The sequence below is a fragment of the Sphaeramia orbicularis genome, chromosome 18 (genome assembly GCF_902148855.1).
Source record: "Sphaeramia orbicularis chromosome 18, fSphaOr1.1, whole genome shotgun sequence".
In the NCBI taxonomy this organism is placed as follows: Eukaryota; Metazoa; Chordata; class Actinopteri; order Kurtiformes; family Apogonidae; genus Sphaeramia; species Sphaeramia orbicularis.
The window spans coordinates 38,656,149-38,673,322 of NC_043974.1; the positions used below are offsets into that span (position 1 = coordinate 38,656,149).

The 17,174-nt window shown below is 34.7% G+C and overlaps 1 protein-coding gene across 1 annotated transcript in view; it reads right to left on the bottom strand.

Moving 5' to 3' along the window:
• pnp5a (purine nucleoside phosphorylase 5a) overlaps positions 1 to 10,285 on the bottom strand; it is a 30,856-nt gene extending 20,571 nt beyond the window's left edge. Inside the window, exon 1 of the mRNA XM_030162105.1 lies at positions 10,272 to 10,285. The gene's annotated coding sequence lies outside the window, so the exon portion shown is untranslated. The remainder of the gene's footprint in view (positions 1 to 10,271) is intronic.
• Positions 10,286 to 17,174: the final 6,889 nt, after the last annotated feature.

A 17,174-nucleotide genomic window follows, 5' to 3' on the forward strand; every position in this document is an offset into this window, starting at 1 on the left:
AAACTGTAAATGCTCTGCTTGGGTCTGAATTCTTCATTAATTCAACTCCACAGGTCCATCTTCAACCCTATTTCTGAGTAATGACACCAGAAAGGTGGTTTGGAGCGCTGGCCCTTTAAATGCAAATGAGCCACTTCAGTCCCCACCCCCTCCAGGTTGTTGGCTGTGGTGCTCTGTCCCATACAACCAACAACTGAACATTTTAGATTATCGGCTCGAAGTTTGGACATATTTTCAGTTTATACTACAACCGCTGCTGCTGACAAACAATTATGGCGTACTCAGGAATGTTCGTTGGAAATCTTGACCTTATATGCAGACTGATCTTATGAAACTGCATTGTATGTGACGCCAGTTTATTGCATTTGGCGTGCTATACATATGCATTTTCATCTTTTTGCATGTTATTTAAAGCCATTTGATGGCGTGTCAATGCACTAGGCACTAATTGTGCTAGCTGCTAATCACTAATCTTGCTAATCCCTAAACCTAACCGCTAATTGCACTAATCGCTAACCCTAAACCTAACCACTAATTGCGCTAGCCGCTCAATGTGCTAATGGCGTGCTATTTTAGGTGGGGTAAATATACATCCTAAAAGCTTATAATGCGTACAGATAACACGACGATTAAAAGTGGTGTGGTACGTAATTTGTGATACCCTAATCGCGCTAGCTGCTAATCACACTAATGGTGTGCTTTTTTACGCAGCATAAATATACATGCTGAAAGCTTATTATGCATGTAGATAACACGCCAATTAAAATGATTTATCTGTACGCAATTCATGATACCACACTGTTATATGTGTAAATGTTGTGACGTAACTAGTTATAGATGCAACAAATTAAGCAGGAATTAAAACAGGTTGTAGAAATCCACTCGATTTTTGCCAAAATGAATATAAAGATAGCCTTTCAGCACCTGGAGGGTTCACATTCAAACTTTATGAACTATATACAAATGAACTCGACTGAAAATCAATCCTCTGAAGTCTGGACCTTATATGCAGACTGATCACATGAAATTGCATTGTATGCAATGCCAGTTTATTGCATTTGGTGTGCTATACGTATGCATTCTCATCCTTTCACGTGTTATTTAAAGCCATTTGATGGTGTGTCAATGCACTAGCACTGGTGCTAGCTGCTAATCACTCATCTTGCTAAATGCTAACCCTAAACCTAACCGCTAATCTCGCTAGCCACTAATCGTGCTAATGGCGTAATGGTAAATATACGTGCTAAAAGCTTATAATGCATACAGATAATGCGCTGATTAAAACTGTACGCAATTCATGATACCCTAATTGTGCTAGCTGCTAATCACACTAATGGTGTGCTATTTATCGTGGTGTAAATATACATGCTGGAAGCTTATAATGCATGTAGATAACACGCCAATTAAAAGAGACATGTTATTTGTACACAATTCATGATCCCACGTTGTTATATGTGCAAATGTTGTAACGTAACTAGTTATAGATGCAACAAATTAAGCAGGAATTAAAACAGGTTGTAGAAATCCACTCAATTTTTGCTGGAATGAATATAAAGATAGCTTTGCAGCACCTGGAGGGTTCAAATTTAAACCTTTTGAACTATTAGGGTCCAAATACACAAATAAATGAACCAAAGACTAATAAAAGTGGGTTTAGCTAAATATAAGCCCTTCAAGTCAGATATTCTTTTTTTTTTTGCAGTGTATCTACTCACAGAAAATACCCATGAATAAAATCAGCATGTTGAACTGCATTAACAGAGCTATAAAAGCCCATAAAATGTCAACATCTCAAAATGTAGTTACTGTAACAGATCAACACATATCCGTTATCCTCTGGTGTCCTCCAACAGTAAAAGCAGAGTTACATAAAATGTGAATGCTGACTGTGGATCAGTACTAGGTCACACTCAGCGCCAGTACATTTAACTAGAGTGTCAAATACTGTCCAAGTATGACAGTCCATATTAGCAGGATGCATTCCTCCTACTGTTACATAAACACCGACATGTAAAGGCTGTAGGAAGGACATAACTGCTGTGAGTATTTTATAGGAGGTGTCTACTGTCCGACTGTACGACTCAACTACACAACTGAAAACATTCAGTTGTAACTTGTAAGAGACAGATCTTTACTAGAAATAAGTAATTTAACCATCTTGAGGTTTTTTTCCTGTACAAATTTTGAGAAGTCAGGGGAATGAGCTTTACATAACCTCCAGATTGTCTCAGTAGAGATAACACAGAAAACCATGTGACTGACGGCTGGATAAAAATCAAAGGTTGGCTTTTCATTGACACTGACATTGGCATGATAGATAAGGTGATGCTTCCAATACAGTCATGGAAAGAATTATTAGAACATCAAAAGTCATCAGAAACAATGGTTATGTAATCAACTACTAACTCCTGTGTGTATCATGTGACTAAAACAGACAAAAGAAAACATGGAATGTCTAAAAGCACTGTTTTTGTCAGTACAATGCCACAGATATTGACGTAAGAACTGAAAAGATTGTGGTTATTAAGAAAACCATAGAAAATGGATAGATATCAGCTCTGAAATTAAACTATGAGCTATTTTTGTTATATTTTTCCAAACAAATGCACCTTTAGTTGTACCAGGCATTAAAATGAACAAGAAATTCAAGACAACAAGGGTGGTCTAATCTTTTTTTTTTCACAACTGTAAATCTCAAGTCCTTAAACCTGAGGTTCCTTATCAGATGGCTCAACACACTGATGTATGTGTCGAGGCCCAAAACGGAATCTGGCCCGATTCAGAATCGGGCCGGCCCAGAATGGAATTCTATTCTAGGCCGGCCTAGAATGGAATCCTGCTGCTATAATGTTATTTTTATACCATGTTTAATGCAAATGATCCATAATTCCATAATTTGTCATAATTTTACATTTTCAGTCTTACATACCTTGAGTAACTACTGTCAATTTCAGTCGATTTCACTGTACCATATATTGGTGGGGAGTACCACTAGGTTCTATTTGTAAATAAAGTGTATTATAGTTTACAATTAAAATGTTGTTTGTTTCATTTTTTTCACATATTTGCAAATTCCATGTATTGATTTTTGTAATAATTTAGATCATTTGCATTAAACATGGTATAAAAATAACATTATAGCAGCAGGATTCCATTCCAGGCTGGCCTAGAATAGAATTCCATTCTGGGCCGGCCCGATTCTGAATCGGGCCAGATTCCGTTTTGGGCCTCGACATATACAATACGTACAAGAACAAACAAACATGTCAGACCAAGGTTGAATCATGTTTGTATTAGACTGTGGTTCACATGCATCAGTTAAGTCAGTATTAATGTGTCCAGAACTGACTAAGTATTTTGCAACAATATGCAAGTAGAATTTTCAATTTATTTTTATTTTCTGAAAAAAATGTTTTTATAAAATTCCATTTTAACATTTGTACTTTCTGCTTCCTTTTCATATCACACCTGTCCTGCAGCAGCTCCACTGGTCTACAAGTAAAATGCTTCCAGAATAAAAACCATTAACCCTATAACACCAAACGCATTATATTTGATACATGAGTTTTGAAGCCATCTACATGATCACTGATATTTTTTGTCTTGAAAAACCTGATGTATACAAATAGATACATATAATACAGATAGTCCACCAAGGTGAGGAATTCATTCCCCAGAGGCCTTTCCAGTGACACTACAAGACTGTCATTAATGAGGAAGAACTTTGGCAGTTTTGAAAAGGAGTTACTAATTTGTTAGACATGTTTGTTCAAAAATAATTTGAGCATTGAGACCCGATGTATCAAATATGATGCAAAATTGAAACCCATACATGGAAATTGATTTTTGCAAAAAAGTTTGGGGGGGGGGGGGGGGTTGTTCAGAAGGACCAATTAAGGCTCCAGTTTCAAAGAACTGGAATTTTCTGTCAGTGATTTAAGGGTCCAGGCTTTACAGGGTTAAACTTGACCAAATTTTAGTCACTCCAAGAAAAATGAAGTCAAAAGTGCTAGTTGGTAGATAGTCTTGGGCTGAAACATCTAAAACATGCAGGATACCGGCCGTTGTGGACCTGAGTTTGACACCCCTGTTCTAATGGGATAGCTCTGTCAATTAGTACACACTTGATTTTGTGGTCTTTGATTACAATATCTGACTTGTTGGCTTTGATTTATTTGTCATATCACTGCTTAAGTGTCATCGCACACCTTTACAACCTCAAGACTGATTCCAGCTGAAAAAAAAAAAAAAAAAAAAAAAAAAAAAATTACTCGAGAGCGCAGACCTCTGCCAAGACTGATCTAATCCCCACCCCCACCCCCCAAATTACCACCAAAATTTAATCTTTTCTTCCTTATGCCAGTATCAACATTTCCTGAATATTTCCTAAAAATCTATCCATAACTTTGAGTCATCTTGCTAACAAACACGCATACACATACACACACACACAAAGCGATCACAATACCTCCTGGCAGAGGTAACGAATGGAACATTAACACATAGTGAAGATGATCCTGCATGAACCCATATCACACAACAACATACATAAGAACACAAGATGAAAACTGGACAATAGACAAAGACAAAAAACAGACAAGATTTAATAAAACAAAAGAAAAAAAAAGATGGAAATAACATGTGAAAGGACAAAAATGTCCAAAGACAGTAAGAATTGTCACAGACTAGGTTTGGACCCAAATGCACGCCACCAGGCATAGAATCTGTTCAGAAACGTCTTTATTGAAGACCCGCAAGACGTAGACTAGGACAAGCAGGATGAGTATAAACAGGGAGCAGGTGAAAAGACGTGGTCCAGAACAGAATGTAGGCAGGTTACCAGGAGACAGCTGAGGAGATGAGGACGGGCCAGGTAGAGTCGAAACCAGGAAGTTCCAGAAGTCACCGAACTCAGGGTCACAGGCAGAAAACGGGTCCGGTTACCAAGACTGAAGGAAAAAGACATGGTCCAGATCAGGTAGGGGTCTGAAACAGGAATGAGAGTGCAGATGAACACAGGAGGGTCTGACAGGTTCAGAAGATAATCTGCCAAAGACTGGAGAGAGAGTCAGTGAAGCTGATATATACTGGGCTGACTGGGAATGAGCTGCAGCTGGGTAAACAGGTGAGGAGAGCTGGTCTGATGAGGGGGTGTGGCCAGCAGGATGAGTGACAGGAGCAGACGGGTGTAATGGGTTTGGATGATCAGGTGTGGTATGGTGAGGGAGAGGACAACAGCAGGGAGTCATTAAGTATCTGTTAGAGTATTTAAAAACAACAAAGATGAGCAAGAGAATATAAGGAAGTGAATTATTATTTTTTTTCTACTTTTAATTGAATGTGTATTATTATAGCCTGTAAGCCATGAGAGGTAATTCATGTCCAGAGGGTGGTGGAAATGCACAAATGATGTTTGCAGCCACTGTTAAAAAATAAAGAAGAAGAAGAAGAAGTAGGGAGTCCAAGGTGAAAGCAATGTTTCTGATGAAGAGACAGGGTCAGAAAGGAGACAGCAGCAAAGCAAACTGACAAGAATAAAAGATGTAATAAGATCAAAATAATATAAAAGATGTAAAAGATCAAAATAATATAAAAGATGTAATAAGATCAAAATAATGTAAAAGATGTAAAAGATCAAAATAATATAAAAGATGTAATAAGATCAAAATAATGTAAAAGATGTAAAAGATCAAAATAATATAAAAGATGTAATAAGATCAAAATAATGTAAAAGATGTAAAAGATCAAAATAATATAAAAGATGTAAAAAGATCAAAATAATATAAAAGATGTAATAAGATCAAAATAATATAAAAGATGTAAAAAGATCAAAATAACATAAAAGATGTGATAGCAAAGCGAAAATGATGCAAAAGACATGGTACAAAAAAAACAAATGAGCTCAACAACCAAAACTACATTAAAAAAACACAAGACTAAAATGAGGTAGCTAAAAAAAAAAATGCAATTTGTACTTGTACTTTTACCACAAGTACTTTTTACTGAAGAATCTGTACTTTTACAGGTTGAACTAATGTGAGGTCTTTGTTTTTCTTCTCCCTCACCAGCACTGAAACAAATGTCCTGTAGACTTTACAGTAAATACCAGGCAAAAATGTTTACAATAAAGTGCTATAGAATTGTTTGCTAATTACTGTAAAAATATTTACAGTATATTACTGGATAGTTTTTACTCTTTTTTGTTATATATAAATTACACCAATGTATTGTGGTTTTGTATTAGAAACAACCATTAATTGTATTTTAGTTTTTTAGTTTTGACTGCTCCAGTTCAACTGTAGCCATGCTAGCAGCGCTAATGATGCTAACAGAGCTAATGGGGCTAATGAAGACAGCTAGCATTAGCTTAACCCTTTCATGCATACTGGTCACTACAGTGGACAGCTATTGTTCTCTTGTTCAATTCATGGGTTTTGTTGTTTAAGTTTGATATCATCCAACACAGTGGACACTTAATGCATCATCCCATACACTGTAATTCATACCATTACTGTAACTTTGCTTTTCTTGATAAACCTGATCTGCAGTAATATGTTTTAGTGTAAATCAATTGTTAATTGTTATAAGACTATAAATAAAAGTTGTCTTAATCACAAAGTTGTGTTTTTTTTTTTTTTTTTGCATATTATCTCCATGAAGTGAGTAATAACTAGTATTAGAGTATGTTAAAATGTAAGAAAACGTCAGCTACATGAAAAATGTTATTTCATAGTTGTATATCACTTTCTGATGATGGGTTTTAAATACATGTTTCTCTGCTTCAAAAATTAAATGCATGGTGTTCAGATGAGTGGATATTTTTGTGACTCCATGAAAAATAAGTTCACAAAAAAAAATAAATAAATAAATAAATCAATGGCATCGTTTTTTCATGCCTAAAGAGGAATAAAAACAGTAAAAAAAAAAAAAAAAAATTCTCGACTAATTAATTCATGCATGAAAGGGTTAATTTAACCAGTTTTTCACTAGCTAACATTTGCAAAAATGGTGCATTCTGAGTCCCACACCCCGCATATTCCTTATGAAACTAAGAGAAATAAAATAATGTGAAATAGTCACTCACACTAATAAAGAAACATTATTCTGACTAAAATGCTGGTTTTGACATGTCTGCATTACATGCCAAATTAACCCTTTCATGCATAGTGGTCACTCCAGTGGACATCTATTCTCCAGCTGTTCTCTTGTATATTCATGGTTTAGTTGTTTCAGTTCCATATCAGCCAACACAGTGGACTCTAATGCATCATCCCATACACTGACATTCATACCATTACTGTAACTTTCCTGTTCTTGATAAACCTGATCTGCACTAACAAATCTGAGTGTAAATCAATTGTTAATGGTCAAGGTCAAGGTTACTTTATTTATACCCGTAGGTAGATTTGTTTTGCAGTCTAGGTGATTGCCTTGGCATTACAACAACACATACATTAAACATGCAAGACAGGCACCTGATCACACTTACAGACAGGACAAAAAGTGCTCAGTGTTCCACCATTCATCAGTATAGCAGCATGGATAAGTAAAGAATAAAATAAATAAAAGAGAATAAAAGAATAAAATAAAAATTGTTAATTGTTGTTAGACTGTAATTAAAGTTTGGGTGTTTTTTTTTTTTTTTTTTTTTTTTTTACATATTAGAACTAACTAGTACAGGGTGACACAAAAAAACGGGAACTTTTTAACAATCCAATAAAACCAAGAGTGATGGAAGAAAAATATTTTATTCATAGTAATTGAAACCTTAAACCATGCCATTTAAGAAACAATGATGGAATTTTCATTTTTTAAAAATTACTTCCTGTAGATGGCGTCCTCCTGTACGAATGCATTCTTGAAATCTGCTGTTGAGATTCCTCATTGACCGCTGCAACATCTCAGCTGGGATACTATGAATTTCATCCTGAATTCTCTGTTTTAACTCATCCAGAGTTCTTGGTCGAGTCGTGTACACTTTACTCTTGAGATAGCCCCACAAGAAAAAATCACAAACGGACAAATCTGGCGATCTAGGGGGCCAGGGAATGTTACCGAATCTTGAGATCACACGGTTACCGAACAATTCTCGCACAGCCTCCAATGATTTGAACGTGTGGAAAATTGTTCAGTTCAGGTGTAACGAAGGATTGTAACATCTCCACGTAACGATTCGCAGTGACAGTGACTGAGATCCCCTGTTCATTTTCAAAAAATCCATGGTTACTAAAATGGGGGTGTGTTTACTTACTCAAGGTCACTGTCTCGCAGTGCCGCCACTTGCTCATGTCTGCCAATACGCACTTCAAAAATTCCCGTTTTTTTGGGTCACCCTGTATTATAGTATGTTAAAATGTGAGAAAACATCAGATCAGCTTTTTTTTTTTTTTTTTTATTTCATAGTTTTCACACAGTATGTCAATAAATGCATGTTTATTTGCTTTAAAAAATTAAACACATGGTGTCCAGCTGAGTGGACATTTTTGGGTTAGGTTCATGAAAAAAACTCAATCACACTGTTTTTTTCATGCCTAAAGGGGAATAAAATCACTGAGGGAAAAAAAAAATCTTGCTTAAGGTTTTTATAATTCATGCATGAAAGGGTTAAAATAGACATCAACACAGTCAAATTATATTGCATGAAGTTACTACTTGAATCCCATTTTAATTTTCTGTCCTAATAACATCTTACTTCTACTTTATTGAGTGGATAGATGTGGGATTCACTCCCCTCTGTCTGCCTTCATGTCCTCTTTCGTGCTTTCTAATACTAACTGTGTGTAATTGTAATTTCAGGACCAAGTGAAAACACAACCATCCTGCAAGTTTACAATGTGATACTGTGAACAAATGCTTGAAGTTACGTAAATATATATTTTATTTTACCCATAATGCATTGCAATATACAGTTACACCTTGTAAATTATTAGACCAAGAAGCTATTGTAATTTTTTTCCAATAGAAATTACAAACATTTCTTCTTCATTCAGTTGTTAACGTGCATCTTTAGGTCTGTAGAGCATGTGTATGGACACAACTCAGGATGTGACACAAACCCATTGGATGTGCTCATGCTAACGCTGTAAAGGTTTATATTGGTGGGGCATGTTAAAACAGAAACATGTGATAATGTTTCCACAGATCGCCGCACAGTGACCTTATTCACACGGTGGAATAAAGGTACGATACTATTACTGGAGTCGCCTTCAATAAGAACATTCCTCACTTGCACATGTCCTGGTATCAACAACTAATCGGATAAACAGAAACTGAACTGTACACAGACACTAGTTAGGCTACTATTTTCAACCTGTAAATGTCATTTTCAGTATTCTGCATGTACACAGGTGTCATTTATGTCTGTATACGTCATTTACCACCAATTTTAACCCATAAAGACCCAAACCATCTACTGATATTTAAACTGTTTAATACCTGTTGATCCACTAATCCTATCAATACGTGTAAATAATTGATGTAAAATGCAGTTTGTCATCTTTTCATGGTCATCAGATACGACCCATTTGGACGTTCATCTTCTACAACATTGACTCACCAGTAAAACCAATAGAGTTTGATCAATGACAGTGAATGGAAACATTGGGTTTATGTTCAGTTAATGATAGATTTTGCTGAAAAAAGTCACTGTTTCTTCAGTTTTCTCTGTTTTTGATAGAAAACCCCCAACTTTAATCTGAGCTTTTATGAACATCTACATCAGAGGTGTCAAACATGCGGCCCGGGGGCCAAATCCGGCCCGCCAAAGGGTCCAGTCTGGCCCCTAGGATGAATTTGTGAAATGCAAATATTATACTCAAGATATTAACCCTTTCATGCATAGTGGTCACTCCAGTGGACAGTTATTCTATGGCTGTTCTATTGTTTATTCATGGGTTTTGTTGTTTTAGTTCCACATCAGGACTCTTATGCATCATCCAAAACACTGCAATTCATACAATTGCTGTAACTTTGCTGTTCTTCATAAACCTGATCTGCAGTAACATGTTTTAGTGTAAATCAATTGCTAATTGGTATTAGACTATTATTAACAAACATTTTTTTTTTTTTCTGCATATCCCCCTGAGACCCAGCAATGCATTTTGTACTCTGTAGGGGACAAAAGTTTGACAGTTTTACTTTAAAAATGCTGTCCATTACAAAGGACATTCCATAAAAAAAAATCAATCAATAAATAAAAGTAGTTTTAAAAATGTATCTGAAAAAAACTGTTGCATTATGCAGTTTCCAATCAAGACATTTTTTTTTAATGTAAAAAAGCTAAAATTGTCCATTTCCTGGGTCTCAGGAGGATTTTATCCCCATGAAATGAGTAATAACTAAATTAGAGTGTGATAAAATGTGAGAAAACAGTAGCAATTTAGCAATTAGTGGCATTAAAAGTGCTTTTATTTCATAGTTTTCACACAGTGTATCACTTTCTGATGATGATTTTTGTATAAATGTTTCTTTACTTCAAAATTTAAATGCATGGTGTCCAGCTGACTGGACATTTTTGTTACTCTATGAAAAAAAAAAAAAAAATCAATTGCATTGTTTTTTTCCATGCCTAAAGAGGAACAAAAACACTCAAGAAAAAAATATTGACTAAGGTTCTCATAATTCGTGCATGAAAGGGTTAATCGTTTTAGTTTAGTCCCACATTCAGACCAATTTAATCTCAAGTGGGTCGGATCAGTAAAATACTATCATAATAACCTAGAAATACTCACAACTCCAAATTTCTCTCATGTCATTTTACAGCATTTGCACTAAAACAAACTATAATTTCACAAAAACTCGAATAACCTGAACAAATATGAACATTTTGAAATGTCTGAAGTGCTAGCTTACCAACATTCTGCCTGTTATTAAATGTTTTGTGTATTTGTAGACCCACTGTGATCTGTAAGTTGTAATTGACATATTATAAATGATAAACTGAAGGATAATATTGTTAAAATTGCACTTAGTTTTCATAAGAAATTTCAGTTTGTTCATGTTATTAACATTGTTTTAAAGAGTAGTTGGTAGATGTAAACATTTGCATCATGTAATTTTACTTTTTTCGCTGTAAAACATAGAGGAAAGTTTGGAGTTGACATTATTTATATATTATTACGTTATTATTTCAAGTGGTCCGGCCCACTGCAGATCAAATTTGTTTTAATGTGGCCCCTGAATTAAAATGAGTTTGACACCCCTGATCTACATGATCAGTGAATTAAACAGAGAAAAATACCTGACTTTTGCTGAAAAAAAGCAAAATACAGAGAACAATATTTGAATAAATTGTGATAAATATGATGAAAAGCATCTCTGAGTACTTCGAAAAGTGCTATATAAAACTGATGTATTATTATTATTATTATTATTATTATTATTATTATTATTATTATTATTATTATTAATTGATTAAGAAAGGGTAAAATACAGAAAAAAATACAGTTAGGAAGTGCCTCAAAAGTAGCACTGGGTCTTTATGGGTTAAAGGAGTAATTTTTTTCTATTGTTGCTGTTACTTTTTTTTCCAGGTTTCATTCAACACATTCATGGGGTCAGGGGTCACACTAAATACTGACTTTAACCTTTGGAACCCATTTAGTTCCATTTTTTTGTGTGTGTCTTTAACCGTTTCATGCACAGTGGTCACTCCAGTGGACAGTTCTTCTCCAGCTGTTCTCTTGTGTATTCATGGGTTTTGTTGTTTTACTTGCATATCAACCAACACAGTGGACACTTATGCACCATCCCATAATACACTGACATTCAGACCGTTACTGTAACTTTGCAGCTCTTGATAAACCTGATCTGTAGCAACGTATTTGACTGTAAATCAATTGCTAATTGTTATTAGACTGTATTTAACAGGGTTTTTTTTTTTTTCAAAGTGGTTGTGTTTTGTTGTTTTTTTGCATATTATCTGAGTGAGTAATAACTACTATTATAGTATGTTAAAATGTGAGAAAACATCAGATTAGTGACATTCAAAAAAACATTTATTTCATAGTTTTCACACAGTATGACAGTAAATGCATGTTTCTGAGCTTCAAAAATTAAACACATGGTGTCCATCTAAGTGGATATTTTTGTTAATCCATGAAAAATACACTCAAAAAACTGAAACGTTGACTTTAATTAAATTTATTTTGTCAACAGGTTCCATGTAAATGTATTATGTTAGTTGAAAGCAAAAATGTTAAGTTCATCTAACTTAATTTTAGATTAACTTAACATTTTTGCTTTCAACTAACATAATACATTTACGTGGAACCTGTTGACAAAATAAATTTAATTAAAGTCAGCGTTTCAGTTTTTTGAGTGTAGGTTCATAAAAAAATCAAATTTCAGTAACGTTGTTTTTCATGCCTAAAAAGGAATAAAAACACTCAAGAAAAAAAAAAAAAATCTTGATTAAGGTTCTCATAAGTCATGCATGAAAGGGTTAAAGGCTGTGCAAATATTTCATGTATTTTCTTGTATCTGAAGAAAAGGGACTGAGAAATAAATATGCATGTTCACTTCAAAGCTGCAAAAACTACAAATCTAAAGACCTAAAACAATTGCACAGTACTATATATTTTTATTTTATGTGTATATATCACTTAACCTGGATAGATCCAACCTCCAGCCTTGTGATCAGTCACCGACCTCCTCTACCTTCTAACCTATAACCAGGTATTGATGTATGATCAAATCTCTCACATGAATATTCAGGTGAATTTAACCCTTTCATGCACAGTGGTCACTCCAGTGGACAGTTCTTCTCCAGCTGTTCTCTTGTATATTCATGGATTTTGTTGTTTTAGTTCCATATCAGCCAACACAGTGGGTGCTTATTCCCTTAACTTTCTTGTTTGTTTATCTAAATCAATTACTAATTGTTGTTAGACTGTAATTAACATTGTTTTTTTTTTTTTTTTTTTTTAACATTTTTTTTTTTTTGCATGTTATCTGAGTGAGTAATAACTAGTATTATAGTCTGTTAAAATGTGAGAAAACATCATCTTAGCAGCATTAACCTCCTGAGACCCAGGAAAGTGAAAATTTTACCCTTTTTCCATAAACAATTGTCTTGATTGGAAACCGCATAATGCTACAGTTTTTGTTTGTTTGTTTTTTTCAGATACATTTTTTAAAATTATTTTTATTTTTTTAATGGAATGTTCTATGCAATAAACAGCAAGTAAAACTGTCAAACTTTTGTCCCCTACAGAGGACAAAAATGCATTGCTGGGTCTCAGGAGGGTAAAAATGTTTTTATTTCATAGTTTTCACACAGTATGACAGTAAATGCATGTTTCTGAGCTTCAAAAATTAAACGCATGGTGTCCATCTAAGTGGATATTTTTGTTAATCCATGAAAAATAGGTTCATAAAAAAATCAAATTTCAGTAACGTTGTTTTTCATGCCTTAAAAGGAATAAAAACACTCAGGAAAAAAACAAAAAACAAATCTTGATTAAGGTTCTCATAATTCATGCATGAAAGGGTTAAAGGCTGTGCAAATATTTCATGTATTTTCTTGTATCTGAAGAAAAGGGACTGAGAAATAAATATGCATGTTCATTTCAAAGCTGCAAAAACTACAAATCTAAAGACCTAAAACAATTGCACAGTACTATATATTTTTATTTTATGTGTATATATCACTTAACCTGGATAGATCCAACCTCCAGCCTTGTGATCAGTCACCGACCTCCTCTACCTTCTAACCTATAACCAGGTATTGATGTATGATCAAATCTCTCACATGAATATTCAGGTGAATTTAACCCTTTCATGCACAGTGGTCACTCCAGTGGACAGTTCTTCTCCAGCTGTTCTCTTGTATATTCATGGATTTTGTTGTTTTAGTTCCATATCAGCCAACACAGTGGACACTTATGCATCATTCCATACACTGACATTCCCTTAACTTTCTTGTTTGTTTATCTAAATCAATTACTAATTGTTGTTAGACTGTAATTAACAGAGTTTTTTTTTTTTTTTTAACATTTTTTTTTTTTTTGCATGTTATCTGAGTGAGTAATAACTAGTATTATAGTCTGTTAAAATGTGAGAAAACATCATCTTAGCAGCATTAACCTCCTGAGACCCAGGAAAGTGAAAATTTTACCCTTTTTCCATAAACAATTGTCTTGATTGGAAACCGCATAATGCTACAGTTTTTGTTTGTTTTTTTCAGATACATTTTTTTAAAATTATTTTTATTTTTTTCATGGAATGTTCTATGCAATAAACAGCAAGTAAAACTGTCAAACTTTTGTCCCCTACAGAGGACAAAAATGCATTGCTGGGTCTCAGGAGGGTAAAAATGTTTTTATTTCATAGTTTTCACACAGTATATCAGTAAATGCATGTTTCTGAGCTTCAAAAATTAAACGCATGGCGTTCAGTTGAGTGGACATTTGTGTAACTCCATGAAAAATAGGTTCATTAAAAAAATAAATCAATCAATCACATTGTTTTTTTCATGCCTAAAGAGGAATAAAAACACTCAGGAAAAAAATCTTGATTACGGTTCTCATAATTCATGCATGAAAGGGTTAAAATAGTTCCATTTATTTCTGATGTCTGGAAAAATTGTTGTTCAATCTTTGTTTCTTGCACATATGAGTGCGTTCTTTAAAATTCAGCAGCACTGTGGACATTTTCCTTTTATGGCAGCTTCACAGTCATAAATGTGATCTGTTGTTTGTTCAGGGGGCAAAGTCACTCTAGAAATTACTGCACTTATGCATTTTTTTTTTCCTCTTTTAACCTCATATCCTCATACGACCTCATGCACACCTGAGGTCAGAATGACACCGGAAACAAACGGAATCATGGCCGGACGGATATTTTTGCTATAATTAGGCAGCTGTTTGATACGGAAGCGTATTACATTCACACAAAAAAAAATAAATTCGGCTCTATTTTTCTGAATTAACAAGATTAACAGCGGCTTAATTATAGCAAAATATTCCTCCAGTCCGGCCATGATTCCATTTGTTTATTTTTTCCCTAGTTACGACTACTTCCGGGTCAGACAACTTAACTATATGGAAAATAGCAAAATCGGATGAAACGGTCGTTATCCGTTTTTTTTTTGTTTTTTTTTTCATTTTTCATTTGAACACAAAATCAGGAAATGGAAAAACAAACCGTTATCCATTTTTCATTCTGGTTTTGAAAATGAAAAACAAAAAAACGAGTCTTATTTTTGTTTTTTGATTTTTGGTGATTTTTGGTTTTAAATTGAAAAACGAAACCAAAAATCAAAAAAACAAAACAACAACTCATTTTTTTTGTTTTTCATTTTCAAAACCAGAATGAAAAACGGATAACGGTTCGTTTTTCCATTTCCCTCCGGACTGGAGGAATATTTTTCTATAATTAAGCAGCTGTTTGATAAGGAAGCATATATCATTCACACAAAAAAATAAATTTGGCTCTTTTTCTGAATGAATGAGATACTGTTTTCTGAAAAAAATTAAATTCGGCTCTGTTTTTCTGAATTAACGAGAACATTATCTTGTTAATTGAGAAAAACAGAGCCAAATTTATTTTTTTGTGTGAATGCAATACGCTTCCGTACGTATCAAACAGCTGCTTCATTATAGCCAAATATTCCTCCAGTCCGGCCATGATCCCATTTGTTTATTTTTTCCCTAGTAACGACTACTTCTGGGTCAGACACCCTAACTATATTGAAAATAGCAAAATAGAATGAAACAGTCTTTATCTGTTTTTTCCATTTTTCATTTGAGCACAAAATCGGGAAATGGAAAAATGAAAAATGTTTTTCATTCTGGTTTTGAAAATGAATTAGATTTTTGGTTTTAAATTGAAAAACGAATGAACAAATGATGCACGGATTTACACGGATTGTTGTTGTTTTTGGCTTGTTTGTTTATTTGTTTGATTTTCCCTTTGTTTATGTGTTGTTGCTTTTCTGTCCACATTGTCTTAATAATAATAATAATAATAATAATAATAATAATAATAATAATAATAACTAGAAGCACTCGGAGAGTGCAGACCTCCGCCAAGGCTGATCAGTGCCCCCCCTTGTGGGCCCCCCCATGCCAAGGAGGTTATGTTTTTGCCAGGGTTTGTTTGTTTGTCTGTCTGTTTGTCTGTCTGTCCGTTAGTGTGCAACATAACTCAAAAAGTTATGGACAGATTTTGATGAAATTTTCAGGGTTTGTTGGAAATGGGCCCCCCCCGTGGGCCCCCCCACCCCCGATCACCACCAAAATTTAATCATTTCTTCCTTATCCCATTTCCAACAAACCCTGAAAATTTCATCAAAATCTGTCCATAACTTTTTGAGTTATGTTGCACACTAACGGACAGACAAACAAACAAACAAACAAACAAACAAACAAACAAACAAACAAACAAACAAACAAACCCTGGCAAAAACATAACCTCCTTGGCGGAGGTAATAATAATAATAATGGATTCGATTTATGCAGCACTTTTCTACGAATGCATACTCAAAGCGCGTTCAGAGGATCCATTATTCATTCACTCTCACATTCTCCCTCTGGTGGTGGTAAACTACATCTGTACCCACAGTTGCCCTGGGGCAGACTGACGGAAGCGTGGCCGCCAATCTGCGCCTACGGCCCCTCCCACCACCACCGAACATTCACACATATTCATACACCAGTGTGAGTAGCAGCACTACAGGCAAGGAGGGTGAAATGTCTTGCCCAAGGACACAACAGCACATGGACTGAGTGGGATTCAAACTGCCAACCCTTCAGTTATCGGATGACCCACTCTACCATCTGAGCCATGGCCGCCCCTTGTCTTATTAACTATCACTAATAAAAAAAATTTAAAAAAAAGTGACTTTTTCAACAAAATCTATCATTATCTGAACAGAAAACAAGCGTCTCCATCCGCTGTCATTTATCAGAGTAAATGTGTTTTACTGGTGAGTCAATGTTGTAGAACACAGGTGTCAAACATGCAGCCCGGGGGCCAAATCCAGCCCGCCAAAGGGTCCATTCCGGCCCGTAGGAAGAATTTTTGAAATGCAAAAATTACACTGAAGATATTAACAATCAATGGTGTAAAAAATAATTTTAATTCAGGTTCCACATACGGACCAGTTAGATCTCAATTGGGTCAGACCAGTAAAATAGTATCATAAAATCCTATAAATAATGACAATGGCAGAT